Raw genomic sequence first — 15,709 nt, 5'->3', positions numbered from 1 at the left:
TCCCTTGATGCCTCATATCTTCACCAGCATGCCTACCAGGGTTTCACCTACAGGAAGGTTTAGTGTTAGACATATATGTGTGTGTCTGAAATGGAACATAATGGGATGGGCACATAGACAAACTGAATGACCCTCAACAAGATATCAGAGGAGTGACACACTTAAAAAAACAAACAAAAAAAAAACCAGGCTCCTAAACATTTTTAGCTGGTATCTTACATTTACTAAATATTTTTACTCGACATATCATGGAAAGCTGTCCCTCACTATCTCTCTTCATTTATCTCTCCATAAGTTACCCTCCCCCCCCCCCCCCCCCAGTGAGCTCCGCTCAGCGGGTAAGTCCCTCCTATCTGTGCTCTTCTCTTTAACTGCCAACTCCAGACTCTGTCCCTTAGAACATAAGAATATAAGAATTGCCGCTGCTGGGTCAGACCAGTGGTCCATCGTGTCCAGCAGTCCACTCCCGCAGCGGCCCTTAGGTCAAAGACCAGCGCCCTAACTGAGACTAGCCCTACCTGCGTACGTTCCAGTTCAGCAGGAACTTGTCTAACTTTGTCTTGAATCCCTGGAGGGTGTTTACCCTTATAACAGACTCCGGAAGAGCGTTCCAGTTTTCCACCACTCTCTGGGTGAAGAAGAACTTCCTTACATTTGTACGGAATCTTTTCCCTTTTAACTTTAGAGAGTGCCCTCTCGTTCTCCCTAACTTGGAAAGAGTGAACAACCTGTCTTTATCTACTAAATCTATTCCATTCAGTATCTTGAATGTTTCGATCATGTCCCCTCTCAGTCTCCTCTTTTCTTCTGCCTTTCTGTGCCATATGCTTGGCAAAAGCTGCCCAAATCCCTACAGTGGGTTCCATCTCTGGCAGAGTTCAAGGTCCAGTTAAAAGCCCACCTCTTTGAGAGTGCTTTCGACTCCAAACTCCTCTCACCTTGGATTCTGCATCCCCAACCCTCTATGTCGTGTCTGTCTGTCCAACTTAGATTGTAAGCTCTTCCGAGCAGGGACCATCTATAAATGTCAGCCCACCTCTTTGGCAGTGCTTTCGACTCCAAACTCCTCTCACCTTGGGTTCTGCATCCCCAACCCTCTATGTCATCATGTCTGTCTGTCCAACTTAGATTGTAAGCTCTTCCGAGCAGGGACCATCTATAAATGTCAGCCCACCTCTTCGAGAGTGCTTTCGACTCCTAACTCCTCTCACCTTGGGTTCTGCATTCCCAACCCTCTATGTCATGTCTGTCTGTCCAAGTTAGATTGTAAGCTCTTCTGAGCAGGGACCGTCTATAAATGTCAGCCCACCTCTTTGGCAATGCTTTCGACTCCTAACTCCTCTCACCTTGGGTTCTGCATCCCCAGCCCTCTATGTCATGTCATGTCTGTCCAAGTTAGATTGTAAGCTCTTCAAAGCAGGGACCATCTATAAATGTCAAAATGTAAAGCGCTGCGTATGCCTTTCAGCGCTGCATAAGTGATAAGTAGTACCATAGTAGTGTTGTCATATAAGAGTCCAACATTTGATTAACCAATGCAGATTCTACTTCTCCACTGCTTTACAGCTACACCATATTTATTGCAGGCTCCAAACAGAAAAATGGACCATATTTCTTAGCAAGAACTGCTGCTGCTGCTTTGGGCCAGTTGCGAGTATGTCATGAAAGCTCCTGTAAAGTCAGGTTCCAGATAAACGCAACTCTCAAAGGTGCGCTGGTCAGGCTATGTTCCTACTACTCAAGCATAATGAAACCCTTAGGAAAGCCTTAAACTCATGCACACACTTTTAAACTTCTCTGCTTACGGTTTCTTACAAATAATAATGACAAAACCTTCTTGTGCAAGAAATTCTTAGGCTCATTTCCAAATATCTGGCTTAAATCTCTCCAATAAAAAAAAGTTATCCTTTTCTGCAACCCTGTGCACTAACTAAAATAATTTGATGAGTCAAATCACAGGCTGTCACGCGGCCAATCTAAAAAGGCTAAACCAGCAGACACTTCCCTTTTCCTGACCTCCAAAGGACCATGCGTTTGAGTAGCTGACGTCACGATTTTAAACTAAAGTTTCTTACCTAAAGCTGTACTCTTCTCTTGGTTCCTTCCGCAGGCTGGAAAGTGTTCTGTCTACTTCGGAGATCGTTCTTAACAGTGGAGCTGGCGAATTAGGGAACAGAACTGCTGTGTGCTTGCAGGGGATAATCTGGCCAGAGGATCAGCCCCATACTGGGAGAGGCTAAGTAGGCGGAGCATTCAAAAACCTAAGCTGCAGAAAGAATTTACCAGGAGAAAAGGCGGATCCGACGCTCCCTCCAAAACCCAAATTGCAAACACCGGCGTTCTAAAAGCAGTGCCACACACTGCCACCGATTCGATTGTTAACTCACACAGTACATTCAATCCCCAAAGAACACGCTGAACAAGAAAACAACCATTTCCCCCCCCCCCCCAAAACAAGACTGTAAACCTAAAATATCTAAGAAATATAGATCATAACTAGGTCTCTTTATATCACAAGGCTTTTATTTTAACAGTTTGTTTATTTAAAAAACTTTTATCTAGGTGGCCTTACAGCAATAACATGCACAGAATATGACAAACCGGACTTTTACAAACGTGTTATTTTATAGATGAATAATCACATTTTAAATCATCTTAAAGCCAGCATTCAGCGGTTCAGCTTTATTGGAATGCTTCTAAAAATAGTGTGGCTTTAAGGATTTTTTTTTTGAACTTCTGAATATCTGGCAACGCTCTTAGCCGTCCAGTTAATTTGTTCTCCATATGGATATGTTTTGGCCAGCTTGGGACTGCGTCAGGGGACAAAACCGCAACTGAAAACAATACGAACTAAGTATTACTACTACTAATCATTTCTATAGCGCTACTAGACATACGCAGCGCTATACAACAAAACAGAGAAGAGAAAGTCCCTGCTCAAAAGAGCTTACAAACTATTCAAGATGGACAACTGGGCACGAAAGTGCATCTAGACACAGTGCTCAGGTGGGGAAACCATTTACAGTTGCATTATGATGTCATCAAGAATTCTGGTGATGACCCAGATGCATTCTGATGTCAGGAAAGGAGGGACAGGGGGGATATGATTCAGACATTCAAATGCTTGAAGGGTATTAACGTAGAACAAAATCTTTTCCAGAGAAAGGAAAATGGTAAAACCAGAGGACATAATTTGAGGTTGAGGGGTGGTAGATTCAGGGGCAATGTTAGGAAATTCAACTTTACGGAGAGGGTGGTGGATGCCTGGAATGCGCTCCCGAGAGAGGTGGTGGAGAGGAAAACTGTGACTGAGTTCAAAGAAGCGTGGGATTTAGAATCAGAAAATAATAGTAAATATTGAACTAAGGCCAGTACTGGGCAGACTTGCATGGTCTGTGTCTGTATATGGCCATTTGGTGGAGGATGGGCTGGGGAGGGCTTCAATGGCTGGGAGGATGTAGATAGACTGGAGTGAGCTTTGATAGAGACTTCAGTAGTTGGAACCTAAGAACAGTACCGGAGAGAGCTTTGGATTCTTGCCCAGAAATAGATAAGAAGAAGAAAAAAACCAACAACAAATTTTTAGATTGAATCAAGGTTGGGCAGACTAGATGGACTACTACTAATCATTTTGATAGCGCTTCTAGACATATGCAGTGCTGTACATCAAAACATAGAAGAGAGAGTCCCTGCTCAAAAGAGCTTACAATCTAGTCAAGATGGACAAGAAGGTGCAACTAGACACAGTGCTCAGGTGGAGGAATTACAAAGGGAACGATAAGACGGATGTTGGTGCTAAAAACATAACATGTATAAAATCAAAGTATTAATATATACAACAGCTTAAATGAGCTCTTGAATAATTCAAACTAAAAGACAAAATAGCAACAAACTATATTGCACACTAGCTGATGCCCCGGCGTTGCAAGGGTATTTAATTATAGCAATAACACTGTAAATGGATTCAAATAAAGATACTTTATAGTGGTGAATGAAATTATTTTTTTACAGCTTAATAAAAAGTACAATATTCAAATTATAATGTGAAATATTTGACAAAATGAATACAATACAACTAACGCAAAACGTGATTATAAACAACATTTTTAGTTTCACCTCCTGGAGCAAGAACATATAAATTCTTGGGTGAACCCACCCTTGAGCAAGCAACATAGAGTTGTGGGCCGCGAGACCCCCAGAACATATCACCCCAGGTAGTGAGGGATCTGCATACCAAGTTTCGTTCAAATCGGTCAAGCCGTTTTTGAATTACTGTGAGAATGGCAGCTTTTTACATTTTTTCCATTGACATAAATGGGTGAAATCTGATTTTATGTTTGTAACTCCGCCCACGTGTGCAGGTGGGCCGCGAGACCCCCAGAACATATCATCCCAGGTAGTGAGGGATCTGCATACCAAGTTTCGTTCAAATCGGTCAAGCCGTTTTTGCGTGATCGCGGCACATACACACACACATACATACCTCCGATTTTATATATATAGATTTATAAGTCCTAAGATAACATTATGCTCTTAATTTAGATTGAAAGTGACATTATTTCCAAAGGACTTAAGTCTCATTTCATACCAACAATGTGAGGACAGTGGCAAGATCCTTCTCAAAAAGTCAGGCACCAGTAGGAAAAAAGAGGTATTGATGGCCCTGTATAAGCCTCTGGTAGTTGAAAATGTAAAAGAAATCACTAATGTCCTCAATAATACATGATTATGTTCCTAAAAGCTCCCCAGAAAATTGTATGCTCTTACCAGTTCCACCAGCGAACTTAGTTTCAGTAGTAAAGCAATACCATACACAGCATGTAAGCAGATTGGAGGAAACAGGAAGTGGATGTGCCTTTATACTTCCTGCTCCTCAAAAAACCCATAAAGGTCTAAATTAAAAGTGGTTCCAGATAACTTAATAAAACTAATAAAGTGAAGAGGACCATTGACCTTCCCAATGCCCTTGAAAATTGCATCAAAAAGTAAAAAATGTCTTCCAAAAATGGTATATGTTCCACACATCATGTATGTGTTACAACGATGTCTTATATGATGCGTCCCATAGGAAGCACAAATTTCTCGAAAGAAACAGTGTGTGGCTAGAGATAACAATGATTTAAAACTGGGGGAACTTTAGAATGTTGGTTTATGTGGCTACATTATGATTTTAAAGGTCAGAGAGTCGAAGACGGACTTCTCGGCTCCGCGGAAAAGTAAGAACTGAGGAGACACGCCCGGTGCATCGGGCGGGAAGGCACTCGCGCATGCGCGGTGCGGGCGACTCGAAACTTCCGAGTTTTCTTCAAAGAAGCGTCCGCATCGGGGCTCCGTTGGATCACGTCACCCATTAGTGAGAATACCTGCCTGCTTGTCCTGGGATAACAAGAACTAGACTTGAACAACTCAAGAGTGGAGAAAAAGGAACAGCATTCTTAAAAAATGGGACTCCAAAGGAACTAAAAGAAAAGAAAAATAGCATACAAATGATAAAATAATCACATAAAAACATAAAGCTATGTAAGAAGTGGAGCAAAACAAGTTAAGTGCTTGACTTCTAAAGCAAGAATTTGCCAAGTTCATTATGAACTTCGTACAGCACAACGATGAAACTTTATCACAGAAGGCAAATCATAAAGATCTTGATTCAGCTCTCTTAGCTATCAGTTTTTAAATCAAATATAAACCTTTATTTTACCTTCAATAATATACAGTGTATAATCACCTCCTCTCTAAGGGGTGGTTTACCAAGAATCTATAGTCCTCAAAACTATGCTTAAGACCTTCAGGCGAAGGGGGCCCTGATGTAGAAGTACATGGAGGGAGGGAGGGAAGGGGGGACTTTGGGGAAGAAGAAATAATGGGTCTAAAAACAGAGGAGAGGGAGAGATATGGTGGACAAAGGGATTTAGGGAGGGTAGGAACAGAAAGGGAGAGAAGTTGGACACAAGGGATGGGGTGGAGGGGGAATAGAGATACTGGATAGGAGGGTAGTTGGGAAAAGAAAGAGAGAGATAGTGGACCCTGGGGTGGTGGGGAAGGAGGGAGAGATACTGGATGAAAGGGTAGTTGAGAAAAGGTGGATCTGTGGATGGAGACGAAAAGAAGGAAAGATGCCAGACCTTCGGGGGAGGGAAGGGAAATGGAAGGGGAGGACAGAGATGGCAGATGGATGGTTAGCATGGAGAAAGAAGGAGACCCTGGCAAGCAAGTTAACAGAAGACAACCAGAGCCTGGGACCAACAAGATTTCTATCATATCTCCTCTCTCCCGCCATTCCTCCAAAGTATACAGATTGAGATCTTTAAGTCTGTCCCCATTTGCCTTATCACAAAGACCACACACCATTTTAGTAGATTTCCTCTGGACCGACTCCATCCTTTTTCTATCTTTGTGAAAGTGCGACCTTCAGAATTGTATACAATATTCTAAATGTGATTTTACCAAAGTCTTACAAAGGGGGATCAATACCTCCTTTTTCCTAATGGCCACTTTAAGATCAACACACTCAAGTCCCACTCCCCTTTATGCACAAACATTCTTTACCCCCTAAACTGTACCATTCCCTCTGGTTTTTGCAGCCCCTCAGGTATTCTATTTCAGAGAATCTCCCTTTCATTTCTAAGAGCTAGATTCACAAAGCAAACCGATCGGTACCCTTTGCGACCAGATTTCCCTCCAGACCGATTCACTCCTCCTGTGATCCGCTTCCAATCTGTGCATGCAAATGAGGGGGCATGCAAAGTAGGCAGGACGCGATTCACCAAACAAATTTTTGAAACCGACTGGGCTGGCTGATCAACCGAAGAAGCGACTGCTGGAGACCTCTCACAAACGTCTTTCCGACTCTCCAGCTCCATTGAAGCCCTGCTCTCTGCTGCTCCAAATCTCTCCTGCCTGCAGCCCCAATGCTATTCCCTGATCTCTCCTGCCTGCTCTGCTCTGAATCACCGCCCTGCTCTCTCCCGAATAGCCGCCCTGTGCTCATCCCCAGATCTCTCCTGCCTGCCGCCCCAAATCTCTCCTGCCCTTCCCCGCATTGTGAGCCCGTGGTTTTAACCCGCGAGTTTAAAGTGGGTTAAAACTAAGGGCTTGCTGGGCTAAAAAGTTTAAAAAAAAAAAGGTCACGGCTCAGACGGGCATGCGCAGACCATCTACAGATGGTCTGCGCATGCATTGGGATCGCACACCAGCGATCCGTGCCGGCAGATGGGGGCTTCCTTCGATCGCCCCCATCTGCATATTAGAGTTTGGAGAATCCATCGGACCTGCCCGGATCGGTCCCGATCAGGCAGGATTTTGAATCTAGCCCTAAGCTGCTTATCAATCATATCTACATGGTATAAATAATAAAACCAAATAGGGTTAGAAAAGAAAGGAATACCATACAACTATAGGAAAAAAAAAAAGAGATGTACATGCAGTAATGCCAATGTAAACCAGAGTCTATACCGGAACTTCTCTTGTATCGCAAAATTGTTCTGTAACTGTTAACTATATTTTACGTATGTTTAACCTGTTCTGAGCTCCTTGGGGGAAACAGGATAGAAAATAAATGAATCAACCTTTTTCATTTTTAGTTAAGACTACCTAGAAATGTAATCTCTCTCTTATATTTTTAGAAGACTCTTTTAGGAAGGAATCCAAACAAATCCAGTGCTCTTTAAGTGAAAAGGTCAAGGATTATAGGTTCCAACCTGATCCCTTATTTGTTCTTCAAGGAAAAGGAAGAATTAGATAATGAGACGCGCTGGTATGTGGCGTTTAGTCTCTCCAACCTCAGTCACACGCGATATGCAGTACTGCTCACTCAGTCTGACTCATAAGCCAACGAGTACGGAAAGCATGAAAAGCATGGTTCATGGAATTCTTTGAGGCCTCTTACTCAGAATGCCAGTCAGGTGGTTCCCCACCTTAAAAAAAAAACAACAACAACCAACCAAACATATTCCCAGATCATATAAGTAAAGAAACAAAAAAATAAAACCCATTGCACTTCTTCTTTACCCAACGTGTGGTGGACACCTGGAATGCGCTTCCAGAGGGCGTAATAGGGCAGAGTACGGTACTGGGGTTCAAGAAAGGATTGGACAATTTCCTGCTGGAAAAGGGGATAGAGGGGTATAGATAGAGAATTACTGCACAGGTCCTGGACCGTTGGGCCGCCGTGTGAGCGGGCTGCTGGGCACGATGGACCTCAGGTCTGACCCAGCGGAGGCATTGCTTATGTTCTTATGTTACTTCTGTTTATACAAAGCAAAAACTGTAAAATATGCATCCTCCCAGTGCTTTATTCAAGAAATGTGTTCATTTAAAATGGAACGATGTCAAAATTGTAGCTTTTAGAATTAAGTTTTCAAGTTTATTTAGTCTTGGTATCCCGCTTTAATTACCAAAGCGGCTTAGATTTGTACAAAATTGTATTAAATGATCTAAAACATTTTCTGGAGCTGGAGAGCTTATTTGTGTGGAATCCCTGGTACAATTTTGCCCATTTTCTTAACTCAATGTGCCTTTTTACCAATTTTTCCTAAGTGCAAGTGTCATTCCATTCTCTTTAATTTTTAGCGCGATATTTTGATTCCCCCCCTTCTCCGATAGACATTCTTGACCTCTTATATAATTCTTCTAACTTCCATTGGGTTGTAACTCAAGAACAAGAAGAGCCCAAGGAGTTATTTTTCAGCCATTTACATTTGCTGTGGAAATTATTTTTAAGTGTTCGTGAAAGGTGACATCACATAGGGCTTCTTCTATCAAACTGCGCTAGCAGTTTGCAGCGAGGTGAGCCGCGCTGAATGGCCTGCGCTGCTCCCGACACTCCTAGAGTTCTTATGAGCGCTGGGAGCAGCGCGGGTCATTCAGCGCGGCTCTCTGCGCTAAAAACTGCCAGCGCAGTTTGATAGAAGAGGCCCATAGTGTTGGAGAGCACTATAAAAAAACCAAAACAACAATTTAGTGCTCTTTGGTCACTATCAGGTCAAAGGGCCCTCAGCAGCACAGGTCATCTGCTAGGAGAGATGGGTGACTGAGTTCCAAGCGAGTCACAAGCACAAACCTTCCAGGGTCAGATCAACAACTGCTATAGATAGTACACAGACACTCTCAGGCTGATTCAGCAGTCAACACAACAAATAATCCAGGGCTCAAACAGTTTATTGAGAGCATAACATCCTTCCTAGTGCTCAGGGATACATATAGCAGGGTTTTGTTTTTTTAATTTGTAGAGGGCTTTATTGAACCTGCATGCAAAGTACAATACAACGTATCAGGCTGGTTTGAAAAGTTTGGTAAAAAAAGCAAATTAAGCAAGGTAGTCTTCATCGAGGGGAAGGGGTATAACGCGGACCTGACGGATCTAAAACCGCACGTCCTTAAAAATCTGAGGTCCGTGCCACTTGTAGTTAGTTTCTGGCTCTGACAGACCTCGGTGACAATTTAGCGCTGACGGATCCATCTCAGCATAGGGAGGGAAAAGTATTAGGATCCGTCAGCGCTAAAATGTCAGAGGTCTGTCAGAGCCAGAGACTAGTGCTGGAGCGGCTCTAAAATGAATCCTTTAAACCGGTTTCCTGCAGCCCCAGTAAATTTAAAAATCTCAGGTCCGCGGCTCTGACAGACCTCGAAGACATTTTAGCGCTGACGGATCCTAATACTTTTCCCTCCCTATGCTGAGACGGATCCGTCAGCGCTAAATTGTCACCGAGGTCTGTCAGAGCCAGAAATTAACTACAAGTGGCACAGACATCAGATTTTTAAGAATGTGCGGTTTTAGATCCGCAAGGTCCGTCAGGTCCGTGTTTTACCCCTTCCCTTCATCAAGGGCTATACATTTACCCCCTTTTTTTACTAATGTACACTATGCTTCTTAAGATAAAACATTCACTGAAAAGGTCTTCAAATGTTTATATATATTTTTTCAAAACCCACAGACCTCAGAAGAACCGTACTGTATGTCTAGTTTCTTCAAAAGGCATACAGACTAATTGAAGAAACTTTTGAAGAAACTAGACATACAGTACGGTTCTTCTGAGGTCTGTGGGTTTTGAAAAAATATATATAAACATTTGAAGACCTTTTCAGTGAATGTTTTATCTTTTGATTTCTAAAGAGGTCTAAAGCCTGGAGTCTGATATAATAAATTTGTATTGACAAAAGCACTATGCTTCTTAGCATGCAGTAAATATTACTTCAAAGTTGAAATGTAATTCTTGTTTTAGTTTGGATGTAATCCGCCTTGAACCGCAAGGTAATGGCGGAATAGAAATCACCAATGTAATGTAATATTAGCATGCGCTAATCACGCGCTAAACGCTAACATGTTATCCTATGGACGTGTTAGCGGTTAGCACACGTGTTGATTTAGTGCACGCTAAAACGCTTAGCGCACCTTTGTAAACAAGGGCCTTAGTCCAGCGAGTTTCCAGGTTTTTCGTGTCAAAGGAAAAAAACAGCCGCCATTTACTATGTTGCTATGTAAGTGACTTGCCCAGGGTCACAAGGAGCCAGTTTTCACTAGGCACCGTATAGGCGTCTACAGCAAGGCGCCTACCTGAAAACTTTGGGCATGGATCGAGTTCAGTGTTGTAGGCCAAGAAAAGCCTGGCCTAATATACTGGCACCGACGTTTTTAACGCCTACTGGGATCTAATTTGAGTTCGATACCAAGTGGCATATGGTGCCTAACTTTAAATGCCAAGCAGTAGATGCCCTTTTCCCTAGGCACCGGTGGCGTAGTAGGAGGGGGCGGAGGGGTAGTCCACCCTGGGCGCCATGTTGGTGGGGGGGACGTTGGCACTCCTCCTCCTCTCTGCCCCCTGCCTCTTCCCTTTTCTCCTCGTGCCACACGCACGCCCCCCTCCTTCTCTTCCTCCATAACGTTAGCTGAAGCTGTTGTTTGCGGCAGTCAACGTGCTCTTTGCGACTCCCGCCGACGTCACTGCCGGGTGCCACGCATAGGAAGTGACTGACGTCGGAGGGAGAGCTGACGGGGTCACGAGGAGCATGTTGTTGACTGCCGCGAGCAACTTCAACGCGCGGCAGGCGGGATGGGGGAAGGTGCGGGGATGGGGGCGCCTCTCTCCCTCGCTACGCCACTGCTAGGCACCTACCGATTTAGGCCCTCAGGAATACAATACATGAAAACAGAGCATTCTATTAACCAGATATTCTCCTTAAAGTAAGACACCACTGGTTTTCTTGAAACCTTCACCTACAGACTGCATGAAAATGGCACATACCCTCCTTCAGTTTTGCTAATCCTAAACCAGCCAGCACAAACATTTCTACTGCTCTAATCAACAACCAATATTCCACTCCTTCAAATCATCTCAATTCCTTGCAAAGGCAAATACATACACTGATGATAACTGGAAGTCCAGCCAGTTCACCTGCCTCCTTCTTCCATGACAGTTAGCATGTGATGTTGTGACAGAGGGCAGAAAGCACTCCGAGTGACAGGATGTGTTACAGTCTGGTGTTTATCTCTCTCTCACACAAAGGGAAGTCCTGCCCAGATTATGTTGTCATAACCAGCATATGCTCATCTGTCTTTCTTACGTCACAGAGAAAATGTAACTTCCTTAAACTCCCAACGCAGTCCGCCCGCTTCTTTCTATCAGATTACAGCAATTTCCTCAATGTACTTCAAGAAAATTGACTTTTTTTCCTCTAATGTAGTCTCGCTCACACCAATGTTTTTATTCCATGATATTGCCAGAATGATAGCACTGTAACTGTTAAGTCATTCAGCTATCTAAAGACTAAAAAGCTCCGTTTTCCAGTGTATCTATACATGTGGAGCCCTGTTTTAGAAAGGACCCGGAGAGGGGAATTCAGACGCCAGGGTCGGGACCTGGAAAATTCCCACGGTATTTTACTTATGGAATAGCTGCAATTATCCATCAACTACACCTAAACAGGGGATCAAAGGCAGTCATTATAGGAAAACAGAAAAAAAGAAGATCCTCTGAAATACTCCAGGTAGGTCCAACGTACATGAACAACCATTTACCCTTTACATGTTAGCATATCCCCTCCACCCACCTCTCCTTTTCCGAAGCTGTGTTAGGCTTTTTTAATCGCCGGCTACAGCAGTATAAGCTCTGATGCTTGTGGAATCCATATGAGCGTTGGAGCTAATACCAACGTGGCTGGCGATAAAAAAGCCTAACGCAGCTTTGTAAAAGGAAATGGGGTTAATTACAATTAGGAGAATATCTGCTAATAGTGTGCTCTGTTTTGCTATTCCAATTTATTTAAGAGAGGAAAAGAATTTGGAGCAATTCAAGAGCAAGCTCAAGGGTTTTCTTTTTAAAGATGTATTCAATGATTAAATGAATTGCTTATGACTTTCATTTTATCTTTATATTTTTTGAGAGTTTTCTCCTTCCCTTTCCTATTGTTCTTAACCTTAATTGTTTTTCTTTATATTAATCAGATTGTATTTCTTTCCTAGTCTTTCCTTGTGTTTTATTATGTTTGTATAAGTTGGTTTTCATTATGTTTAGTAGTTTTAGTCCCTCTGTTAGTTATGTTTGTTTCCCTTAACTCTGTAATTTGTATCGATTTGTACATCGCTTAGAACTCGGAATAGGCGATTAATCTAATATTATAATAAACTTGAAACTTCTTTTATGCTCTCCTCTTGTTTATAGAAATCTGTATGATTTATTCTTTTTGACCTTGTGTCAATGTGTTCATCCCTTTTTAAATTTTGTTAACCGCACCTTAGACTTATTTTTATATGATTTGTAATATCTAAAAAAAAATAAACTGAAACTTGAAACTTAGATTCCACAAATATTTTGGCTGCCTCATAGTGCCTGCATGCCTGAGTCACCTGTGGAACTTGCGCTCCATTAGCATAGCAGTCAATGAATTTCATGCTCCTAGCATGGACTCAGAGCTTTCACAAGGACTTGACCTCACATCAACAGAGTTTAAGTTTGGAGACATGGGAGAGATCTGTCTGAAGGCTGCATTAAATACCAGAAGGATATACTGTAGTAGGAAGACTGCTGGAAGAATTCATTATCAAACCCTCCCTCCCTCTTGGGATGCCTTCTCTGTGTGCAAACTGGAAGTGGCAATCTACTTCTTCATGGGTTTTTTTTTTAAGTCACCCCCCCCCCTTGAGGTACTTAGCTGTGGCCAAATGACTGAAGGAGCATGGCCAAAGGGGCGCAACTGGCCTTTGGAGCTCAACAGAAAGAGTTTTTGGATGTTGTTTGATATGGGTATGTTGCAGCCTGAAAGAGTTCTCTTGTGCTTGATGAATGAATGACTCTTTACTCATTACAGGGAAGAGGAAAGGACAAAATTCCTGCGCTGGTGATCAGGGCTGTGGAGTCAGAGTTGAGGAGTCGGAGACATTTTGGGTACCTGGAGTCGAAGTTGTGGGTATCAGAAACTGAGGAGTCGGAGTCGAAGGATTTATCTACTGACTCCACAGCCCTGTTGGCGATGCAGGAATCTATGGATAGCTGTCACAGCTGGAGTTAAAAATATATCTGGGACCAATAGTTTCACTCCTGGTAGGAAAGTGGGTAGATCTCCTTGAGCCCAGTCTTCCAGCTTTTGAAAATGATAGGGGGGTGCTCAATTTAGCACACATTACCATGTCTGTAAAAAGGAAAACAGCGCACGGCAGTGTCATGGGCCACTGATCTGGCCATATTTAGATGCACACACTGGAAGGACTGGTGGCTAAAAGAAGAGCTAAGAAAGCACTCAATTTTCCCAACAGTATCTCTTCCTTCCTCCTCCCTTCCACAGCCTATCTACACCAGTATTTCTCACCTCGGTCCTGGAGTCCCCCTTGCCAGTCTGGTCTTCAAGATATCCACAATGAATATGCATGAAAGACATTTGTGTATAATGGAGGCAGTGTATGCAGATCAAGTTTATGCAAATTCAATGTGGAGATCCTGAAAACCTGACTGGCAAGGGAGTACTTCAGGACCTAGTTGAGAAACCCTGATCCACACCACACTGATATCCCTCCCAGTATAGCCCGGCCTATCCATTCCACTCATTCTCAGTAAGGATGACCATTTTATTTCTGTGAAAAAGGACACAAGAAGCAGAAGAAAGAGGGGCTGAAAGAGATGGGAGTGCCATTTTGTGGGATTGGGTAAAGAGGGGCTGAGAGGAAGGTGCGAGGATAAATAGTTTATGATGGAGGGAAGAGATATGAAGGTGACAAAGCTGAGAAATGGGGTGAGGGGGGTGACACTAGAAGAAAGGTAGATGAGAGAAGGTGGAAAGACAGGCTATCAATGAAAGAAATAAGAAGACTAGAAAAGAATTCATACAAGACAAAGAACATGAAGGCGGAGAAAACCAAGTAAAAACAGAGACAGAGGATAAAGATAAACCAGACATAAAAGTAAAGATTTCTGTCTAGTTGGGCTGGGTCAAGGGTGGGAATTAACTGAGATTTTGCTATTCGCATTCAGCCCTCTGGTCACCAGGATATACAAGTTATTTTACTGAAGGGACAAGGGGGAGCAGAGGGAGTTATGGTAGTATATGATGCCATGGTCTGAGCAAGTTTTGTAGTAGAGAGGATTCTGTTGTTCACTGTCAAACTGAAAGAGACAAGGAGAGGAGAACAAACCAAAGATTGACCTGTGTTGGGTCCATGTCTCACAATGGTTTAGGTCCTAGATATATTTTATGTGGATTATCCAATTGTACACTTTCAAATAAAGCCTACATCTTGAACATCACCAATTCCACAGAGTTTTTCATTTTCAGCACCATGGTCCCTTCAGTAAAATAACTTGTATATCCTGGTGACCAGAGGGCTGAATGCGAATAGCAAAATCTCAATTAATTCCCACCCTTGACCCAGCCCAACTAGACAGAAATCTTTACTTTTATGTCTGGTTTATCTTTATCCTCTGTCTCTGCTTTTTCTTGGTTTTCTCCGCCTTCATGTTCTTTGTCTTGTATGAATTCTTTTCTAGTCTTCTTATTTCTTTCATTGATAGCCTGTCTTTCCACCTTCTCTCATCTACCTTTCTTCTAGTGTCACCCCCCTCACCCCATTTCTCAGCTTTGTCACCTTCATATCTCTTCCCTCCATCATAAACTATTTATCCTCGCACCTTCCTCTCAGCCCCTCTTTACCCAATCCCACAAAATGGCACTCCCATCTCTTTCAGCCCCTCTTTCTTCTGCTTCTTGTGTCCTCTCGACTAAATCATGTGTGCTCCTCATGGCTCCCTTCCTCTTTGTCACTGCTTATGACACAGATAGGATCTTGAGACTGTTTTCCGTCTGTTAGATCTCACTTATTTTGTGGTCATACTTCTTTCTTGAGCTGTCTTTTAGGACTCAAAAAATTAGATTTTTGCCCCTATCCTGTTCTTTTCCCTTAAGCATTTTTTGATACAAAAACTATTCATATACAAATCAAGATCAGAAACTCAAAAACGGGCACCATAAAAAAATTGGTCTAGTGACGATTCCTACATCCAATTTTGGGTGTCAGACATATGCCTGCTAAAACCCGTATAGATGCTGGCACTCAAATTAGATGTGCTTACCTGATATTCGATAACTACACACAATTTTTTGGAACATCCCTGATGCTCCCACGCCCCCTGTGCCATATGCCTAGAACAAGCTGCTCGAATCCCTACGGTGGGCTCCTTCTCTGGCAGTGCTCAAGTCCAGGTTAAAAGCCCACCTCCTAACACCT

The 15,709-nt window shown here is 42.9% G+C and overlaps 1 protein-coding gene across 4 annotated transcripts in view; it reads right to left on the bottom strand.

Moving 5' to 3' along the window:
- PLEKHM1 (pleckstrin homology and RUN domain containing M1) overlaps nt 1–15,709 on the bottom strand; it is a 78,013-nt gene that overhangs the window by 52,792 nt on the left and 9,512 nt on the right. Inside the window, exon 1 of one of the 4 annotated variants that reach the window (XM_033918225.1) lies at nt 4,768–4,818. The exons of 2 other annotated variants lie outside the window; for them this stretch is intronic. The gene's annotated coding sequence lies outside the window, so the exon portion shown is untranslated. Of the gene's footprint in view, nt 1–2,075; nt 2,206–4,767; nt 4,819–15,709 lie in introns of those variants that run through there. One more of the 4 variants, XM_033918227.1, reaches the window with a different exon arrangement.

The sequence above is a fragment of the Geotrypetes seraphini genome, chromosome 13 (genome assembly GCF_902459505.1).
Source record: "Geotrypetes seraphini chromosome 13, aGeoSer1.1, whole genome shotgun sequence".
Taxonomy (NCBI): Eukaryota; Metazoa; Chordata; class Amphibia; order Gymnophiona; family Dermophiidae; genus Geotrypetes; species Geotrypetes seraphini.
The sequence above is the reverse complement of the archived record's forward strand: the minus strand, read 5'-3'. Positions and strand labels throughout refer to the sequence as shown.